This window comes from Pituophis catenifer, unplaced genomic scaffold (assembly GCF_029215685.1).
Source record: "Pituophis catenifer annectens isolate HBS135680 unplaced genomic scaffold, rPitCat1.0.hap2 SCAF_12, whole genome shotgun sequence".
In the NCBI taxonomy this organism is placed as follows: Eukaryota; Metazoa; Chordata; class Lepidosauria; order Squamata; family Colubridae; genus Pituophis; species Pituophis catenifer.
Window position 1 is genome coordinate 7592344 of NW_027256892.1, and position 7934 is coordinate 7600277.

Here is a 7934-nt window from a genome sequence, read left to right on the forward strand (position 1 = left end):
TTTTAGCAAACAGATTAATGACAGTTATGCAGCAAATGATTCATCATGATCAAACTGGTTTTATAAATGGAAGACAAATGAAAAGTAATGTAAGGCAAATTGTTATTTTATTAGAGTATTTGGGAAGGAACAACCAGGTCCCCACAGTGGAACGCTGAAAAAGCTTTTGACAGATTGAATTGGCAATTTTTATTAAAACTAATAGAAAGGATACAATTTGGAGAACATTTTACACAATCTATTGAGGCAATATATCAAAAACAAACAGCACAAATAATAATCAATGGTGGTTTAACAGATAATTTTAATATAGAAAAAGGAACAAGGCAAGGCTGTCCCTTGTCTCCGTTATTGTTTATTTTGACACTGGAAATTTTATTAAATAAAATATGTGGGACTGATATAATAAAGGGAATTAGAATTAGATGGCATGAATATAAGTTATGAGCATTTGCGGATGACCTGGTGGTTATCTTAGCCCAACCAGTACAATCGATTACAGCCTTGATGGATATAATCTGCTCATATGGACAAGTATCTGGTTTTAAAATAAATACAGCTAAGACAAAGATAATAGCTAAAAACATGGATAGAAGCCAGAAAGAAGAGATAGAAAGGTTAACAGGATTTGAAATAGTTCAGACGGTTAAATATTTAGGGGTTTATATTATGACTGCAAATATGAAATTATATCAACATAATTATGAACCGTTATGGCAAAAAAATACAGAAAGAGATGGAAAATTGGAAGAAATTGCAACTGTCTTTGCTGGGTAGGATAGCCGCTGTAAAAATGAATATCTTACCAAGATTTTTATTTCTTTTTCAAATGATACCTATACTCAAAAAAGATGAAAATTTGAAGGAATGGCAGAAGGGCATAAACAAGTTTGTGTGGTCAGGGAAGAAACCACGAGTTAATCAAAAGATAATGCAAGACACCCGAGAAAGAGGTGGTCTTAAAATGCCCAATTTAAGATTGTATTATGAAACCACTGCCCTCTCAGCAATTACAGATTGGATAAATTTAACAGAGGAAGAGATACTGAATATTGAAGGATATGGTCTGGTCTACGGCTGGCATGCTTATCTATTGTATGACAAGAAAGTAGATAAGACTTTTAAAAGTCACATATTAAGAAATGCTCTACTGCGTGTCTGGAAAAAGTATAAATATAAACTAAAGGATAAGTTACCAATATGGACAGTACCCAGACACGTGATAGAGAATATAAATTTGGAGCAAAAGCAAGATAAGTTTACATATAAGGAACTCATATAAGGAAGGAGTTAGATTACAATTAAAATCTATGGAGCAATTAAGAGAAGAAGGAATTATTAAGACTTGGTTTCAGTATGGTCAGCTGCAGACAAGATGGAGAGAGGATCAAAAAACTGGTATTTTGCAGCAGGATGAGAATTTGATAAAGCAAATAAGAGATAAAGGTCAAATGCATATTAAAAGGTTGTATAATGTATTAGTGGAAATAGATTCGGAAACAGAGCTAGTCAAGGATTGTATGATAAAATGGGCACAAAACATAGGTGAACTAATAATGTTGGATACATAGGAAAAGATATGGGTTAGAAATGTAAGATTCACACAAGCTCAAAACTTAAGAGAGAACTTTTACAAAATGTTTATAGATGGCATTTAGACCCAAAAAAACTAGCCTGCATGTATCCAAATTTACAACCCAAGTGTTGGCGATGTGAGTGTGAAGATGCTACATATTTTCATATATGGTGGACATGTAAAAAAATTAAGGCTTTTTGGATAAAAATATGGTGGATTATTCAAAATATTTTAAGGAAAAAAATTAAATTTACACCACAGTTTTTTTTGTTGGGAATAGTCACGGATTGTACTGTAATAGAGACTAAGTTGGTTTTGAATTTAATAACAGCTGCCAGGTTACTGGTGGCACAGTACTGGAAGAAGGAAGATTCACCTACTATTGAAGAATGGACATTAAAAGTTGTGCATCTGGCTGAGATGGCAAAAATTTCATCATACCTTAAAGACCATTCAAATGAAAGATACATATCGGAATGGAGAAGATGGATTGACTATATGCAAAAAAAGTATCCGAACAAGAAGATTCATATAGCTTATGAATGAAATATTTTTAAGTAGTTTATGTTTATAGTTCTTGAGTTATAAGGAGTTAAAGATTTAGGGGGAATATGAATGCAATAATTTGTTAGCATATCTTAGCTTTATGTTTGTGAATGCTATACCCTGTGCCTGTTCTGGGAAGTCTAAGGAGGGGGGGGTGGGGGGGAAGGGGGAAGGAGGAAAGGGTGGGGGGGAGAAAATGTTTGTATTTCTTATAAAACTTTTTAATAAAAAAAAAGAGTCATTCAAGTCATTCAAGTAAACTAGGACTCCCTTATACAGGTGCTCATGCCTCACCTCATTGATCAGCTGCATGAACACTGGGGCCCTTTGAAGCCCAAAAAGAATTCAATGACTTGGAATTGGAAACTGCCCAGTGGGCAGTTAAATGCTGTTTTCCATTCGTCCCCCTTCTTTATGTGGACTCGGTAATAGGTTTCCCTTAGATCTAACTTGGTGAAGATTTTGCCTTTTGATAAGTGGTTCAGCAAGTCTTTCATTTGTGGTAGGTGTTTTGTATGCAAATTGCATTGTCATTACAAAAATCAACACATAATCTCAGCCCCCCATCTTTCTTCTCTTTAAACAAGACGGGGGTTGCCACTTTAGATTTTGCAGTCTCGATGAATCCTCTGGCTAAATTGGTATCGATGTACTTTCTCAACTCGTTCATTTCTGCAGGCATCATGAAGTACATTCTGGGTTTTGGTAATTTGGCCCCAGGTTCTAATTCGATGGCACAGTCAGTGGCTTGATGAGGAGGAAGGATATTACATTCCTCCTCACTAAATGCCTCGGCCAGGTCTTTATACTCCTTGGGAATCTGGGGCTTGCCTGGAGGGCAGTCTGAAGCAGCTGTTGCAGCTTCTGGCATTTGGCTTCTCTTGGGAGGAGGGACTGGGGGCAGTGGCCCGACTCCAATTATTTTCCGGTATCCATCCTCCCATTTGATGGTGGGGGCCCACTTGTCAAGCCAAGCAAGGCCCAATATGACACATTCTGACATCTTTGGCACTACTATAAATCGTATAAGTTCACAATGTCTTCCAAAATCCAATCTAACCAGTTCGGTAATTTGGGTGGCTGGGACGCTACCAATTAATGTCCCATCCACCTGTTCAAACTTAATTGGGCACTTTAAGGCTATTGTTTTGATTCCTAACTGTTCATCATTTGGAAGTCCAATTAAATATCTGGTACAGCCTGTACCTATTATTGCTGGCAGTTCTCCTTGCTCCCCCTTTTCTGGCACCACCAGTTTCACTTTAATTGAAAAAGAGGGGATGGGTGAACTCACCATCAGGTCTTCTTCTCTGTTAGCCTTGTTGGGAGGGGCTTCTTTGGCCAGAGGTTCCTCGCTCTATTCAATTGGGAGAGGAACCTCTATGGCTTGTCTGGCAAATCGACTGGTATCCAGGGGCTTTCTTGGAGCTCTTCTGCCTCAGGTGGCCGAGGCCGAATGTTGTTGTGGAACTGGTGCAGGGGCCAGACACTCAGAAGCTCGATGACTTATTTGTCCACAATGATAGCATTTAATCACCCCTGCAGGTTGAGTGGAAGGGATTTCAGCAGGCTTTGAAAATGGACGTTTAGCCAGAGTTCTCCGAGGCAGCTTCTCTGCTGGGGCTTTGCGGAGGGGGTGAATTTCTCTATCCAGAACTATGGACATGGTATACCAGTCCTGCAGTTGCTCTGGCACCCCTTGGATGCCACATGCTTTCATGACTTCTTGATCCACGGCTTCTTTAAAATAGTATAGGAGTATGCGGTCCGGCCAATGGGCAAGGTTCCCTGCAACCCGTCTAAAGTCCCATACAAAGTCTTTTATGGGCCGATTACTTTGCTTCATCTCTTTCATTGTGGTTTCGTTCTCATTGATCTGGTCAGGGTCATCGAATCTGGCCCGGAGCAGCTCAACAAACCCTTCAGCATCATTTAGTTCAGCAGTTCCCTCAATGTGCAGCTGGGCTATCCAGTCCGAAGCATCTCCTTCATTCATCCCCTCTGAAATTGCAGATACTAAGTCATGATTAGTTTGTATTGTTCCCCATACTGATCCATATGGGCCCAGATTTGACTGAGGAAGTAAGCCTTCAGTTTGGAAGGCTTCTCATCAAAGGTGGCCCTAAAACGGGGTGGAGGTGATCTTGCAGGTGGATTGGCCCCAGCAATGGGTGATGGGGCTGGGACCTGCTGGTGTGTCCTGGTGGGTGGTGGGGCAAGTGTGGGTGGCTGACCTGGAATGTGCGGCGGAGCTGCTGGTGGTGGCTGCATTGCAACTGGAGGAGGGACAGGGGCTGGCTGCTGAACTGCTTGTTGGGCTGCAGAGGGGGGGAGCTTCAGCTGGATTATCCCCCAGTGATGTGCGAGGATCATTAGGGCAAATTGGGTCCATAGGGATCCCTGGAAAATCGGAGCAGAAGTTGCCCACTGGCACTGGACCCACCCCTGCCAGGGATAGAATCCCCAGCCTGGAGGGATACATTCTACAGGGAATCACGCAAAAGCAGGCTGGTGAGGGGGACAGCAGGCGGAAGTGGCGGTCCCCATGCTGGCTGCATCTGCTGTCTCCCAAATGCTGCTTGGCCCGGCTATGCAGAGTCACTCCTCCTGTCATCTCTGGTCGGGTAGAAAGGTGCCTGCTGGCCGCTAATTCCTCCGTCAGGTCCTGGATCAGGAAAAGTGAAAGTGGGCTGCATAAAGCTCCATCTCACTTGAGAAGATTGTGTGTGGGGGGACATAACTTCCCACTTCCATCTGTTCAAATCGCTCCGGGAGTCCGGTTAACGATTGGCTTCGAGACAGAGGCAACAAGTTCCAGTCTCGGGAATCCTCGGATCCCAAAGCTGTCACATCCCTCCATTCTGGCTCATGGGGCAACTTCATTGGGCTGGATGTGGCATGAGATTCAGGTAGTCTCTCTTCCTTCCCCTCTCTGAAGTTGAATCAGACTGGCAATTTTTCCAGGAATCCGACTTCTTGGGCCAAGCGCCTAGCCTTAGTGTCATTTCTACAGTTTCAATGGCTCGCACCGCTTCTTCAGAAGGAGAATACCGGGTCTCAATAAGTCCTCTGGTATCAGTCCCCACGGCTCTCTCTGAGATCTCCTCTTTCTCCTTCATCTTTGCTAAGTCTTCACACCACCCGAGGTTTAGGTCGATACTGGGGCTCAGCACCCCGTACAGCCCCCTTTCAGGGTGCCATTATTATTTTAGGGATTTGGCTTGATGTCAGCATTCCAGAAAGTCCAAATTCCAATTAAAAACTCCAAGGCAAGCATTTCTCAAAGTTCCATTTATTAGAGTAGGTATACTGGCACATCTGGGAAAACCCAAATCTGAGATTTCCAGATTTACCCTCAGTAAATCAAAACCTCAAATCCAGCCCCTGCACCCATCACTCTGTCACATGGCCCAATCATCATCTGTCCCAATTTGAGCCATCACTGCAACCACTCCTCCTCCAGATGCATAAACACCATGACCTTTACCGAAGGGAAGAATGCTATTATGTCAAACTACAATCACTCTCCTGAATCCCCCCTCCTACTTTCCCAAGTGCAAGAAGCATGGAAACTTCTGGTGTTAATATGGCTTCCAAAGCTGACAACACATTTGTTCAGCACTAGACAAAGGTGGGTTGTCTCACTCAAGGTTCTTTCAAAGACTGAAAGAACCTTGAGTGAATTTTGAAGTAAATATATATAGATTTAAAAGCTCATAGTGGATAAGGTACACAGGATACAAAAAATACTTGTGCATGCATCCTGTGGTTATGATCATAAATTCAGCTGTAAGCTTGTGGTTTCTTTATCAAAGTTTCCACAACTCCAAAGCCCTGCTAAATCCTGGATTTTATTTCTGCCATTTCAACATAAGAATCTTTAGGCTAAAACATATGATGAACGGTTGCAAATATTCAGCATGGCTACTCTAGGGAAGAGAAGGACCAGGGAGACATGATAGCAGTGTTCCAATATTTGAGGGCCTGCTACAGAGAGGAGGAGGTCAAGCTGTTTTCCAAAGCACCTGAAGGCCAACAAGGAATAATGGATGGAAACTGACGAAGGAGAGATTCAACCTAGAAATGAGGAGGGACTTTCTGACAGTGAGAACAATCAACCAATGGAACAGCTTGCCTTCGGAAGTTGTAGGAGCTTCATCACTTGACACTTTCAAGAAAAGATTGGACTGCCATTTGTCAGAAATGGTGTAGGGCAGGGATCTGGAACCTTAAACACTCAAAGATCCATTTGGACCCATTTCCCACAGAAAAGAAAACACTGGGAGCCACAGAACCCTTCCCGTGCCTGACTATTTCTTGAGTGGCCACAAAACTAGCATATGTAGTTGAATTAAATGTTCTGTTTTCTTCTGAAACTTTTCTTTCCTTGGATTTATCCATGATTGGCCTACCGGGGGTTGGAAAGCTCAATAAACTGCATGCTGACAGGTGTCACACATTGGCAGTTGTGACACATATTTTGAGTGACAGGAAGCCACAGCAGAGGGGTGATGTGGCTCCAGAGCCGCAGGTTGTTGAGCCCTGGTGTATGGTCTCCTGCTTGAGGGGGAGGGGTTGGACTAGATGACCTATGAGGTCCCTTCCAACTCTGTTAATCTGTTAAAATAGACTAATGAATAAATTTATCTGGCTTCCTGCCCAATTCTCAATTTCAATTTTACTTATTATGGTTTTAGCCAGCTTCTTGATTTCTCCTTAATTGGATCTTTTACATCACCAAGAATTCTCATCCAGCCATTCTAAAGCTGGAAAAGTCTTTCATATATACTATACATATATACCCACACGGGGGGAAACATGCTGGACCTGGACAGTGGTTGAGTGATCTTGAGATAGGGGATATAGTCACCGAGCCCTTGTCATGGTCGGATCACTCTCTCCTTTGCCTTGACCTTCGAACCGCTGCACCCCGCCGCAGGGAGGCGGAGCCGGTAAGATGGTTCTGCCCCAAGCGCCTGATGGAGCCTGATAGGTTCCAGATGGAGCTTGGGCCATCCCCTGAGGCTCTGGCTCATGCCTTGACTGGAGACCTAGTGGCCGCCTGGGATAGGGCGACTGCTGGAGCTCTGGATCGGGTCTTGCCTTTGCGGCCTCTGACCCGGCGCCGATCTCATCTGGCTCCTTGGTTTACTGAGGAGCTAAGGGAGATGAAGCGATGGAAAAGATGCCTAGAGAGCAGTTGAAGGGCCAGCCTTTCCGAATCTGACTGGACACTGGTAAGATCTCATATTAAGAATTACCTAGTGGCAATAAAAGCAGCAAAGTGTAATTATTTTGCTGCTCTTATTGCATCATCAGATAACCGCCTGGCCACCTGTTTAGGGTGACCCGCTTCTTGCTCCACCAGGGAGTGCGGGAGGACCCCTTGGAGGGTAGAGCCAAGGACTTTGTACAGTATCTGCATGACAAAATCACTCAGATTCGGGAAGACCCGGACTCCGACTGGGTAGTTTTAGGGTAGTTTTAAACGCGACCACATGTTTGTTGGACCCGTGTCCCTCCTGGTTAGTGCTGGCTTCTTGGGAGGTGATGCGAGGCTGGCTCCAGGGGTTTATAAATGCTTCACTGGGTGAGGGTGACTTCCCCACCACCTTGAAAGAGGCAGTGGTGAGGCCTCTCCTCAAGAAGCCTTCCCTGGACCCAGCAGTGTTGTCTAATTATCGTCCGGTCTCCAACCTTCGCTTTGTTGAGAGTGTGGTTGCGCGACAGCTCCCCCAGCACCTGGATGAAGCGGTGTATCTGAATCCATTCCAGTCGGGCTTCAGGCCTGGGTACAGCATGGAAACAGCAT